The sequence below is a fragment of the Notolepis coatsorum genome (assembly GCF_963971535.1).
Source record: "Notolepis coatsorum genome assembly, chromosome: 9".
Lineage (NCBI taxonomy): Eukaryota > Metazoa > Chordata > Actinopteri > Aulopiformes > Paralepididae > Notolepis > Notolepis coatsorum.
Window position 1 is genome coordinate 39643034 of NC_140173.1, and position 14468 is coordinate 39657501.

General features: G+C 45.9%; 1 pseudogene across 1 annotated transcript in view; it reads right to left on the minus strand.

Annotated features, from left to right (window-relative positions):
* Nucleotides 1–14428, minus strand: part of LOC311234600 (cadherin-23-like) — a 34721-nt pseudogene extending 20293 nt beyond the window's left edge. Inside the window, exons 1-3 of the transcript in view lie at nt 14407–14428; nt 13530–13787; nt 3676–3756 (exon numbers count right to left, since the gene is read on the minus strand). The product of the transcript in view is annotated as a cadherin-23-like (transcript). The remainder of the gene's footprint in view (nt 1–3675; nt 3757–13529; nt 13788–14406) is intronic.
* Between the last annotated feature and the right edge of the window lie 40 nt (nt 14429–14468).

Below are 14468 nucleotides of genomic sequence, written 5' to 3' on the forward strand. Positions count from 1 at the left end.
GGGGACCGAGATGCACTCCGGACCGACATCCTCATCAGACAGTATGTTACCCCCGCCTCCCCGTCCGAGGCCGCCTTTTCCTCCCTGGTTCAGATGCCGCTCCAACATCACCTCCCACTCCCCGTGCGGAGACTGGCAGCCCCCAGTGACTTCCCATCGAGCAGTCTGATTCGAGAGCTCAAAACCCTGATGAAACCCATTCCGAACATCGGGTAAAAATTAACCAGCAAAGTCCGCTTTACCATCATCCTCCGAGGCTGAATCAGGAAACCGTTTATTTCGGCGTAGAACGTGATGAGCCCCACAGTCATACCTTCCAACCCTTGAACAAGGTAACGGTGCCGGTAACATAAAAAGACGGCAGAGACAACATCCCCCATGACGACTCTGATGAAAGGTCTGCCAAAGGAGTAAGGCGTGGCCTTCCCATCGGGCATGAAAACGATACGCTCCGCTCCTGTCTCTGAATCCTCCATAGTCCCAGTCTTTATAAAATTCCACAAATGTATAAGAGTACATGAGATGAACAAAAAATGTCTCAGCCTCCTTGCCCCGGTAGCGGGACACCTTGAAATGTCCAGCCCTAAGTGATAAACACACCAGTCCTGTCAAAAAAAAACTTTCATTTAGAAATAAAAAGGTAAAACAAACAAAACAAATAAAACAACAAAACTACACCGATTCCACTCCATCCGCCACCATACTGGGGCCCCGCAGCACCTTCTGCACAATCTTTCTCATCCTGTATATATCTGTGTCAACAAAACGACCATCTCCTTTAAACCTCATATGTTTCCTTGCTGCCAAAACAAACAAATCTTTATCTGGAAAAATGTTTTCCACCTCTACTCCCTTCCTGTTCTTTGTCACCTGTAAAAACAGTTTCATTGCATCCATTGAATAGCAAACCTCATCTGAAGTTACAGATTCATCGCTCCCATATTCCTCATCATCATCAATACACATCTCCGCCCATGTACTCCCTTGTGTACTCTGTGTACTGCTGAGTTCTTCCGTCACACCTGTCTTCTTAGCTTGTGAGCTTGACAACCCAACTACTTCAATCTTCCTCTTCTGCCTAACAACCTTCAACCACCGTCCCCCTCTTCCATGTCAATATCCTCTACTTCCTCCACCCCGACCCCCTCAACTGAGTCCTTTGACCCTGTCCCCTCAACAGCTACAACCACCCCAGGTACACTCCCCTCATCTGTAACCCTCCCTGCCATGACCCCCCCCCCTCATTTTCATCCCCATCAACTGTCCCTTGTATTACAACAGGTCCACCTGCCACCTCTGTAATCCTTCCTGCCACGACCCCCCCCCCCTCATTTTCATCCCCATCATCTGTCCCTCGTATTTCAACAGGTCCACCTGTCCCTTGTACGTCAACAGTTCCACTCTCCACCTGGCTATTTAACGTGTCCCGGCTGACACAAGCTCCTTCTACCCCCCCCCCCCCCCCCACATTTCCATCCCCCCCATTCTGTCCTCGTACCGCAATCCCAGCCGTACCCACTCCTTCCATCCCCTTATCACCCCTACCTGGTACAATAACCTTCTCAGAAAACTCCCCACCACCCCTCTTTCTCTGTCCCCCCCCCCCCTCCATCCCTCGATTCACACCCCAAGCTGCTCTCCCTTTCTTCAATGCACTCTCCCCATCAATATCCCCCCTGCTTGGCCCCTCCCCAGGGCACGCTTGTCTCTGATGCCCCTCCTTCCACAGGCAAAACAGCGCATGTTTTGTGTCGACGCAAAAATAATATACTCAAACCCGTCTATTAGTACTTTAAAATTAAGATCCAACTCATCATCACGTTTGTTCATTATGATGAACGTCTGCCTTCTGTGAGAAACCACATGCTGTAGTTCAGGTGCCTTAAACCCCGAAGACATTTTCTTTAAGGGAGCTACAATTTTTCCAAACCTGGCAAGTTCCCTTAATATAAGATCGTCGCCCACCAACGGAGGAACGTTTGCCAATGTCACCTTTTTTGCCGGTGTTGTGAGCGGCATCACAGACACAAAAGTATCACGTATGACCAAAACGTCCGTTATCAGTTGATTAACTTTAATCAAATCATCCACAAAGAAAACAACTCCCCCGTTCATCCTTGCCGCAGACTTAACGGCCGGAGCGCCTACTATTCTTGCGACAGCGAGACTGCATTCTTCCACCGAACACGGAAATGCCGGCGCGACCTTAAAACCATGTCTCCTGGTCAGCTTTGCGAACTCCATGTCACCGTGACAGCAGACAGCTGCCCAGGCGAACACTGACAACGCTACCAGCCCACCATCAACACACAGCCAGTCAAATAAACCACAGTCCAATTCACAATTTGACAAACAACATAAAGATAGAAAAAGTTTAGAAAGACTCACGCGTACCTCCTCAGACTCTCGCACCACACCACTCACCAAACGCTCCCACCATCCACACGCATGCGCACAGAGAGAGAGAGAGAGAGAGAGAGAGAGAGAGAGAGAGAGAGAGAGAGAGAGAGAGAGAGAGAGAGAGAGGAGAGAGAGAGAGAGAGAGAGAGAGAGAGAGAGAGAGAGAGGTGTGTGGGATAGATAGACACAGAGAGATAGAGAGATATATAGGTATAGATAGAAATAGAGAGAGATAGATAGAGAGAGATAGAGAGAGATAGAGGGAGAGATAGACAGAGAGAGATATAGATAGATAGATAGATAGATAGATAGATAGATAGATAGATAGATAGATAGATAGATAGATAGATAGATAGATAGATAGATAGATAGATAGATAGATAGATAGATAGATAGATAGATAGATAGATAGATAGATAGATAGATAGATAGATAGACAGACAGACAGACAGATAGATAGATAGATAGATAGATAGATAGATAGATAGATAGATAGATAGATAGATAGATAGATAGATAGATAGATAGATAGATAGATAGATAGATAGATAGATAGATAGATAGATAGATAGATAGATAGATAGATAGATAGATAGATAGATAGATAGATAGATAGACATAGATAGACATAGATAGATAGATAGATAGATAGATAGATAGATAGATAGATAGATAGATAGATAGATAGATAGATAGATAGATAGATAGATAGATAGATAGATAGATAGATAGATAGATAGATAGAGAGAGAGAGAGAGAGAGAGAGAGAGAGAGAGAGAGAGAGAGAGAGAGAGAGAGAGAGAGAGAGAGAGAGAGAGAGAGAGAGATAGATAGATAGATAGATAGATAGATAGATAGATAGATAGATAGATAGATAGATAGATAGATAGATAGAGAGAGAGAGAGAGAGAGAGAGAGAGAGAGAGAGAGAGAGAGAGAGAGAGAGAGAGAGAGAGAGAGAGAGAGAGAGAGAGAGAGAGAGAGATAGATAGATAGATAGATAGATAGATAGATAGATAGATAGATAGATAGATAGATAGATAGATAGATAGATAGATAGATAGATAGATAGATAGATAGATAGATAGATAGATGGATAGAGAGAGAGAGAGAGAGAGAGAGAGAGAGAGAGAGAGAGAGAGAGAGAGAGGAGAGAGAGAGAGAGAGTAGAGAGAGAGAGAGAGAGAGAGAGAGAGAGAGAGAGAGAGAGAGAGAGAGAGAGAGACAGACAGACATATATAGAGAGAGAGAGACCTTTTCCACGTCCAGGGATACGGTGTGGTGTGTTTGTTGACGACATGGATCAGGACATCAGTCTGGGCGAAGTTCACTCTTGCCCTTCTTATCCACATGGAACTAAAGAGAAAACAGATTCACCTTAACCTTAACTTAACTTAACGTAATGTAACGTAACTAAGAACACCGCCAATATCTTGGGAAATTAGCTTACCGTCTTCTCCAGAGAGAGACAATAAGATGGATACCAGTTTTCTCTCTGTGCGTTCAGTAGAAAGCTATCTTCTATGCATGTTAGCCTAGCTTAGCACAATTAATGGAAGCGGACATGACCGGTTAGCCTAGGCATTGTCCAACTAACCCTTTCCCGAAGGCTAACCGGCCATGTCCGCTTCCATTCATTGTGCTAAGCAGTAGATAGCTTTCTACTGAACGCACAGAGAGGAAACTGGTATCTATCTTCTTGTCTCTCTCTCTGGAGAAGACGGTAAGCTAATTTCCCAAGATGGTTGGGCGTGTTCCTTTAACTTAACCCTTATTTGATTAGAGAGAGATTCACCCTAACCTTAACTTGAACCTTTACTTACTGCTTAGAGAGAGATTCAATTAACACTAACCCTTATCTACTGATTAGAGATTCACTTAACCCTAACCCTAATAATAATAATAATAATAATAATAATAATAATAATAATAATAATAATAATAATAATAATAATAATAATAATAATAATAATAATAATAATAATAATAATAAATAATAATTAATAATAAGTATAATAATAATAATAATAATAATAATAATAATAATAATAATAATAATAATAATAATAATAATAATAATAATAATAATAATAATAATAATAATAATAATAATAATAATAATAATAATAATAAACAAGACTTCACAGGACCATAACAGCAATAATAATAATAATAATAACAACAATAATGACAATAAATAGAAATAATAAAAATAATAAAAACAAATACAGAATATAAATTGCCACAGACATTACAAAAGACGTTTCTTCCCCCACTCCCACCCACCACCCCAGGGACCCCTCAGGACCAACACCTCAACCCCGCTTCGCCGCTAGAATCATGGCCTCTTACTTTCTCAGCCGCTGAGAAACAATGTGGATTCCCTAACTCCAATCACCCGAGCAGTGGAGATCTTCATATAAATTACATCCAAGAGTGTCAAAGCCCAATTGATCGTTGTACGTTTTTCGTGTTGTTTTCCATCTCATGGCTATACATTTTTTGGGCTACTGTAACTCCCGCTAGAATGAAACTTTTTTGTTGTATGGAGGCCGATTTAGGATTAGTGTTGTTGTGAAAAGTGGAATTGTCAGGTTACATATGTGTCTGAAGGTTTAACTTTAGTGGTTATGGATCTCCAGAAACAAGCCACCGGTGGGACACTCCCAGACCATGGAATGGTATGGTTTTATTTCTTAATCCCCAAGGGGAAACATGGTTTGCCACCAGAGCGAATACAAATATACAAACATGAAAGAAACAATAACATGATACAATACAGGATACACAACACAGTAGGAGAGCCGTGTGCATATAAGTGCCAGTGGCCCTTAACTCAATCAGCGCCAGATGGCGCTGTGTACCGTGTGGTAGAAGGCCACCGCTTTAAAGTATAGGAATACATGGCGGTGTTTGCAGGGCTCAAACTATATTATATATCATAGCTATGGATATAATACTATTGCCTATTTGACATCGGAGTATATATCGTTCAATTTGTGAAAAAGAAATAATTTTTTCATCCATACATTCCCGTTTTATACCGTGTTGAATATGAGTATAGTTTTAGAGTAATCCTGTCTAATCCCAGAAAACGACGCTATGCAGCGTTTAGTGCATTTCACTAAAAACGTGCCGTTTCTCGCCTATATCAACAATCAATCTGAAATCAACGCTATATTATCTGTATTATGTTTCATCATGAATGCATGAAAGGGTGGGGGGGAAGGTTGTTTTTCTATGCTTTGATCGTCACCAACAGAATAGGTTACACACACACACACACACACAATACACACATACGCTCGGATCCCAGTGAAGGGATTCTTGGATCAATGCAAGATTTTACCATATAGCCCTTACCTTGACTAGGATGTACTCCAAAAATAATATATATGATCGCCATTCCAAGTATTGATGTTGATCGTGTTGCCAACATAATCCACCAAAGAACATGAACTGGAGTGCTTGATTCTCCTCAATCCATGCGTTATAAACGCTTGTCCTGCCCGACAAGGAAAACCCGGACCGGACACTTTAGTGTGCAATACCGGCCGCAAAGGCGGCAGGCAGCGGTATTGGATGTTTGCGATCTCAGACTCATTCCCAATGATAACACAGGCTCCCTCGATGGATTATGAATGGGAATATGAATAAAAGAAATAACAATAGAAAACCCGACTTTTCTCGGGTTTGGCGCTCAAGCGTCGGCGAGTTAACCCGACTTTATTCGTGAGTGGCGTCCAATGAGTTAAGTGAGAGTCAGCTACCAAACCCATTGCACACAGTTTCCTAGGTGTGAATACGTCATATGAATATAATTAAAATGTATTTGTTGGTGATTACGGTTACGGGAAGCCCAATGCGTCATTAGTCCAGATATCATCCCAATCAAACTCAGGGTCCAGTTCTGGGATGTCATCTCGCCAAACTATATCTAATGATGTGTTTTTGTATGTGGATTTGAGTAGGAGTGTATAGAAATCTGAAACAAAACCCCTTGAGGTTGTTCTGTCTCCGATGAGCTTAAAAGAGGGGTGTGGATGCAGCGGTTGAGCCCACGGAACCCCATGCGCCCTGAGCGCCCTGAGCGCCGGCCTTAGCTGTAGATAAAAGTAAAAGGACTCGCCGGGAAGGTCATAAAAATCTCTTAGGTCCTGAAACGCGCGAAGACCATTTTTTTTATTATAAACATCCCCAGAGTGTGGACTCCTTTCCTTTCCCACTGACGGTTGTTAAAAAGCGGGCAGAAAAATTGCAATTTTCTTAACTTTAATTGAGGACTGCATACTTTTTTTGCAAACCAAAACAACATACTTTATACTTATAGCACATGCATGAGCCTGGTCTCTTTTGAACGATGATGTTCTGAAGTTTCTGATTCCAGAAAGAAAATGCACTTTTAGTGCTAACGTAATAGAGTACCATAGGTCTGAACTTGAGTTGTAGAAAGCTTGTTACTCAAGTTTTTCTGTAGTAGTTAGTAGTCCAGAGGTAATATTTTCCCCCAGAAGGTGGAATGGCTTACAAATCCAGATGGAGACATAGCTGACTTATGTAGTACATATCCAAATTTCATAAAGATCCATTCAGAAATGAGTGATTAGGAGTGATTTGGTAAACTATGTAGTATGTAAAAGAAAAAGAAAAACTCAGTTTTCTCAGAAAAACTCAGTTTTCTCATAGACTTCAATTCATTTGGCTTCCTGTTAAATAATTTAGTCGTTCACCTAGATCTCTGATTCACACATCCCCAAATGGGGTAGCATTGGAAGCCACACTCATTGGCTACAACGATCCACAATAATTTTCGAGATCGGATCTAGATTGACAGAACTACTGCAGCCTGAGTCTGGAGTGGTATTTTGCGCAATACCGTGTACTTTGCACATGCCTCAAATACTGGCTTGTAACTTGAGAACCGCTGAACGGATTTTGTCGAATTTTTTCGCTATCGACAGGCAACAAATAAGCCTTCAATTAGATATATATTGTATTACAAAATATGCACACCCGAGCCACTAGGGGTCGCCAAAGTGCCGGTTACAAAAAGTCCGAAAAACGTCCCTGATATGGGCTGTCGCAGGCTAAGAGGTTCCTAACTCTAACTCTTATATAATATATATCAATCACTCTACATTTGATTACAGTAGAGTAAGTAGACCTGACACTCAAAAGAGCCTATAGCTTTAGGCTTCTTTTATTTCAAGAATCGGCGTATTTAGACCACTTTTACTGGGGCACTTGCCCCAATATTGATCAGTTGTTGCCCCAGTATAAAATGTCCCCAGAAAAAGAAAAAAAAGTGAGCGATGTCGTGCTGGTGGTAGCGCACAGATCTCGCGGTGTTACCAGGGCTACTAGATCCAGTGTAGATCCAGTGTTCAGATGACGTTGTTGCGGGAATGCGGAAGTGGAAGTGCGCTCAAGGGTGGACACCCTGGCCGACGGACATGGGCTCCCTATGGAAGCTGCCAATGGTACTACAATCCGCACATATGGCAGTAGGCTAGTGGAGCTGTGTTTTGGTGAGCGGCGGTTTAGCTGGGACTTCATCACTGCTGATTTTCTGTGTGCTTATGGATTGTTGGTGGATGTCAGGAACAATCGCTTGATCGATGCCACCACCTTTTGTTCATTTGAATGTACTGTCGGGGCAGCGCCTCCTGTGGGTTTGTTTAACATGTTGTCTGTTACAGATGAGTTTCACCAACTACTAGCTGAGTTCCTGTCCTTACCCAGCCCACTTTCTCGTCCTCCACCAGCAAGCACGGTGTGGAGCATGCACATCGCTAAGGCAGGTGCGCCAGTCTACTCCCGGGCTCGACGCCTAGATCCTGCCAAGCTGGCCATTGCCAAGGCAGAGTTTTCCAACATGGAGAACCTGGGTATTATCCGTCGTTCTGACAGCCCATGGGCTTCACCCCTTCACATTGTCCCCCAGGCTGCCGGCGGGTGGCGCCCATGTGGCGATTACCGCCGCCTTAACGAGGTAACTACACCGGGACCGATACCCGGTTCCACATATTCAGGATTTTTCCACCCACCTGGCCCGGAAACTCATATTTTCAAAAATAGATTTAGTTTGAGGATACCACCAGGTGCCGGTCCACCCAGCGGACATCCCTAAGACAGCGGTGATTACTCCCTTTGGTTTATTTGAGTTCTTGAGCATGCCATGTGGGCTTAAAAACGCAGCACAGACATTCCAGCGCTTGATGGACTCTGTGTTACGGGACCTGCCTTTTTTGTTTGTCTACTTAGATGACATCTTAGTCGCCAGTACCTCCAGGGCAGAGCACTTGTCCCCATCTCAGGACCCTTTTCCACCGTCAGTATGGGCTCATAGTTAACCCAGCTAAATGCCAGTTTGGGCTGTCTGGGATCGATTTCCTCGGGCACCACGTCACCAAAGATGGGGCAGTTCCCCTCCCATCTAAGGTTGACGCCATAGCAAATTTTCAACTGCCACCAACCATCAAGGCTCTGCAAGAGTTCCTTGGCATGGTACATTTTTACCATCAGCTAATGCGACTCTGTACGAGGCTCTCAGGGGTAAAATCACCAAACATGTGGTGGACTGGACGGACGAGAGACTCAACGCGTTTGTCGATACTAAGACCGCCCTGGCCAATGCAACCAGGCTGGCACACCCGCTTCCCAACGCCCCCTGTTGCCATCACCACTGATGCTTCAGACTATGCTGTTGGAGCGGTATACAAACAGTGGGTGAGTGGGGCTTGGCAGCCACTGCCGTTTTTTAGCCGGCAGCTTCGACCTAATGAGTGCAAATATAGCACTTTTGATAGGGAGCTCCTTGCCCTCTATCTGGCCGTGCGGCATTTCCGTTCCCTGCTGGAGGCTCATTCGTTCACAGCATTTGTAGACCACAAGCCACTCACATTTGCTATGACCAAAGTGACTGAGCCATGGTCTGCCCGTCAGCAGAGGCATCTGGCATATATCTCGGAGTTTACTACAGATATTCAGCAGGCAGGGACAATCTAGTGGCAGACTGTCTCTCTCGGGCCGTCCATGTTGGTTTAGACCAGTGGTGCCCAACCAGTCGATCGCGATCGACAGGTAGATCGCGGGCTGATTTCAAGTAGATCTCGATTAATAAAATTTGATTATAACATTTTTTTTTTTTTTTCTTTTGCAAAATCAACTCTGCCTCTCCTTGTTAACTACAACAAGCAATGCTGTTTGTTATTTAAGATGAGGTCGGACTCGGCACTGACAGATTTGTGTTCATTATGCTGCTTTTATAGCTCTCGGCTAGGTGGTAGATTAAAAAGTAGATCCTTGGGTTCAAAAAAGGTTAGGCACCCCTGGTTTAGACTATGCACGCATGGCCTCAGACCAGGTTTTCCGACCTGGACGTTCAGGCCTACAGGACGGCCATCACAGCACTGTGATGTGGAGGATGTGGCATTTAATGAGGCTAACGGCACACTCCTGTGCGACGTTTCCATGGGACGGCCGTGACCCGGTTGTGCCCAGCAGTTGGAGACGTCATGTTTTTGATATCATACATGGTCTCTCCTCACCCCGGAAACAGGGCATCTCAAAAACAGGTGGCATCCAAGTTCATTTGGCACGGGGTGAAAAAGGATGTGAGCGGGTGGGTTAAGACCTGTGTGATGTGCCAGCGCGCTAAGGTACACCGCCACATTAAAGCTCCTTTGGCCCAGTTCTCCATGCCCGAAAGAAGGTTTGACCATGTGAATGTGGACCTGGTGAGTCCATTACCCCCATCGAATGGTTTCACATACCTCCTCAGGATGGTGGACAGAACCACTCGGTGGCCAGAGGCCGTTCCGCTGTCATCCACAACGTCCCACTGATGTGGCTTGGGCGTTTATATATACGTGGGTGGCCCGGTTTGGTGCTCCGTCTGACCTTTCGGTCGGATCGCGGACCTCAGTTCACCTCAGAGCTTTGGTCTGAGATTGCCAGAAACTTGGGCGTGAGACTGCACCGCACTACCGCTTATCACCCACAGGCTAACGGTTTGTGTGAGCGGTTTCACCGGTCCATGAAGGCCGCTCTCCGAGCTACCCTTAGCGATGGTAGTTGGGTTGACAGGCTCCGTGGGTCATGTTGGGTCTCAGGACTGCCCCCAAGGAGGATCTCCAGTCATTGTTGGCTGAGCTGGTCTATGGCCAACCGCTGCGTGTCCCCGGGGAGTTTGTACCTGACACCACAGACCCCTGGTCTGCGACCCAACAGCGTATTTCACTCTTGGAGAACGCTAGGGCATTTGGTGCCGGTCTCCACCTCACAGCATGGTTTGCCACGGACTCGTGTTCCACCCGGCCTCCAGGCCACGAATAGATGTTCATACGGCACGATTGCCCACGGCGGGTCCTTTCAACCCCCCTACGATGGCCCATTTCGGGTCCTACAGACAGGAAGTAAGACCTTTGTGGTGGACATTGGCGGTAAACCGGAACATGTCTCGGTGGACTGGCTTAAGTCAGCTCACTTGGATGTGGATCACCCCGTGGCACTCGCTCAGCCCCCGCGGCGAGGGCGACCTCCCCGTGTTAAACCTTGTCACCCTAAATCACTTTTTGAAAATATGAGTCCCTCACCGCCCAATAGGCACTTTGCCCTTTGCCCTCCTTGCCAGCGCAAGGCCTGAGGGGGTCCTGCGGTAGCTCATATGCCGGCTCCAGTTGTTCGGAGCGTTATGGTCGGGAGGTCCGTTTACCGACCCGTTTTTTTGAGTTAGTAGGGTGAATTCTGGGGGGACATATGTAGTGGGCACTTACATGGACACTTACATGGACTGGACATAATCCACCTACACTGTCCACTTTAAGGACAACGGGGCATTGTGGGTAGCTAGAGCGGCCATATGAACTCTTTGCTTGGTTTGTTGTGGGATGCATGCTATGCTAATAAATTACGCACACTGATGTGTGTAGGGTGACCAGATCCCAATAAATCAAATGTGGGACAAAGGGTATGTTTGTGAGGGACAATGTGGGACAACACACACCCCCCCCCCCCCCCAGTGCAGCCCCCTCCCCTTTTTTTGGTGGACTGTCCCTGTCGCGTCTATGCTTTTACCAACGCGTTCGTGTTTCCGGGTTCCCGTTTTGCACTCTGATTGGCCACTGACCTACGCTAGTACGCCCCCCCTCCTAGCTGCTAGGGTGAAGGGACTTGGCTTGGCTGGGAGGCTGGTGGTGGAGGGAGAGGGAGGAGGCGTGGGGTGGGCTGTCATCTTTCAAATATATTCCGCCATGATAATAATAATAATAATAATAACAATGAGCGCAGAGCTCGGTCTGAAGCGCTTGAAGCGCTTGAAACGCTGAGGACACAGACCGAGCTCTGCGCTCATTGTTATTATTATTATTATCATGGCGGAGAGAAACAATGAGTGCAGAGCTCGGTCTGAAGCGCTTGAAACGCTGAGGACACAGACCGAGCTCTGCGCTCATTGTTCTCTCCGCCATGATAATAATAATAATAACAATGAGCGCAGAGCTCGGTCTGAAGCGCTTGAAACGCTGAGGACACAGACCGAGCCCTGCGCTCATTGTTCTCTCTCCGCCATGATAATAATAATAGATAATAATAACAATGAGCGCAGAGCTCGGTCTGAAGCGCTTGAAACGCTTGAAACGCTGAGGACACAGACCGAGCTCTGCGCTCATTGTTCTCTCCGCCATGATAATAATAATAATAATAACAATGAGCGCAGAGCTCGGTCTGTGTCCTCAGCGTTTCAAGCGCTTCAAGCGCTTCAGACCGAGCTCTGCGCTCATTGTTATTATTATTATTATCATGGCGGAGAGAACAAAACGAAGACAACGCACGTTGCCACAAGTGCAATAAAACATTTGCAAGTATGGGTGGCAATACAAGCAATTTGTCAAAACATCTGTTGTCAAAACATAACATTAGTCTCCAGAAATGCGCCGTTGGGACTTGTCATGTCGCCTGGCTGGATGCCCGAGGGATGCGGTGTCCACTCGCGGTCAGATACTAGTAGTAATGTTACGCGACGCATAGAGGTTCTTTCACATTGGCTGGGGGGGGGGGGGGGGGTGGGGGGGGCGTTAGCGCGGATGACAACCAATCATGTGGGACATGGTCTCAATATGCGTGATGCGTGAAAGGAGACAGGAATGCTGTACAATCACAGCGCAATGCGTGACGTCTGGTCACCCTAGATGTGTGGTTCAAAGAAACGTTACTCTCTCTAGTCCGTGATTTCCCATCTCCTACAACCGCACTCTAGTCTATTCTATTTTATAATTTTTTATTACTGCCTATTTTTAAACTGAATGAAACCGTAACCAGAGAGGCCTATTGGATGTTAAATCCTAATGTGAAAAAGTGTGATTTACCTCTACTACATTTTTAATGCTTTTTTATCCTGGCTTATGCCTGTATTTTTTAACAGCTGTGAAGCACTTTGAACTGCAATTTCTGTATGAAAAGTGCTATACAAATAAAGTGTATAAGGGCGGGCTGGGTGGCGTAGCGGAGATTGCGCTCGTCACCAATGCAAGAAACTCCGGTATCGAATCCCAGTCATCAGCATTGCCTTCGGCTTGGGCCGGCCGTCGTACTGGCTCATTTGGCAGAGTTAGCGGGTGGAAGTCCATGGGTGGAGATTGGACGTTGTGGACAGCGACCCCTACAGGTCGGTTGGGAGACGCCTGCACAGCAGAGACAGGAAGTGGCGAGTGTAGTGTGAGCCTCCACACGTTACACCTCGCCAATGAGAGTCCGCGCTTGGCAGGCGAAAAGATGTGACATGCTGCTACCTCATGTGCCGGAGGGAACATGTGATGCAAGGTTTCTATCCTCTCTACAACCGACCAAGTGGGGGGCATAGTCATGCAACGTTCAAGACAGGGGGAGGGGGAGAATTTGGATACACAAAATTGGAGTGGAGAAAAATAAGGAGAAAAAGTGGATAAAAAAAACAAACAAATAAAGTGTATTTATTATTATTATTATTATTATTATTATTATTATTATTATTATTATTATTATTATTATTATTATTATTATTATTATTATTATTATTATTATTATTATTATTATTATTATTATTATTATTAACATTAACATGCAGCAGGTTCTCCGGCCGCACCGCTGACCTGAACGTCGTCCGTGTTCACGATGGCCCCGGTGATGTTGGACAGCAGGTTGATGAACTCCTCCTGGAACTTCTCCGCACGTTCTCCGGGATCTCGTTGATGACGATCTTCACGCGCTGGTCGTCCCGCAGGATATAGATCCCCACCAGGGGCCACGTCGCTGTGGCCGGCCAGGTCGCGGGCCAACACCTCCACCAGGAAGTAGCCGGGTCATAGGCCGTGAAGAGGTCAAAGGTCCGACGATACCATCCGTCTCACCTGTTGTTCGATGGGAAAAGAGAGAGGGAGGGGAGGGAGAGAGAGAGAGGGGGGGAGAGAGAGAGAGAGAGAGGGGGGAGAGAGAGGGAGAGAGAGGAGGGAGAAGAGAGAAGGGAGAGGAAGAGAGAGAGAGAGATGAGAGAGAGAGAGAGAGAGAGAGAGAGAGGAGGAGAGAGGAGAGGAGGAGAGAGAGAGAGAGAAGAGAGAGATGAGAGAGGAGAGAGGGAGGAGAGAGAAGAGAGAGAAGAGAGGAGGAGAGAGAGAGAGAGAGCGAGGGGGAGGGGGAGGGAAGAGAGAGATACAGATAGAGAGGAGAGGGAGAGAGAGAGGGAGAGGAGGGGAGAGAGAGGGGGTAGTGAGAGGGAGGAGGGGGTAGTCAGAGAGACAGAGAGATACAGAGAGATACAGAGAGATGAGAGAGAGCGAGAGAGAGAGAGAGAGAGAAGAGTAGAGAGAGAGAGAGAGAGAGAGAGAGAGAGAGAGAGAGAGGGTAGTGAGAGGGAGAGAGGGTGAGAGAGAGAGGTTAAAAAAAAGAGGTCAGCTCAGCTGGTTGATGACGGAGCGGTTTACTGCATATAATAATAATAATGCATATGAATATGCATATGAAGCTACTGACCAATGATGAAGACCATGCCCATGTCTCTGGTGTCGTTGGACTGGAGCTTGATGTAACGGATG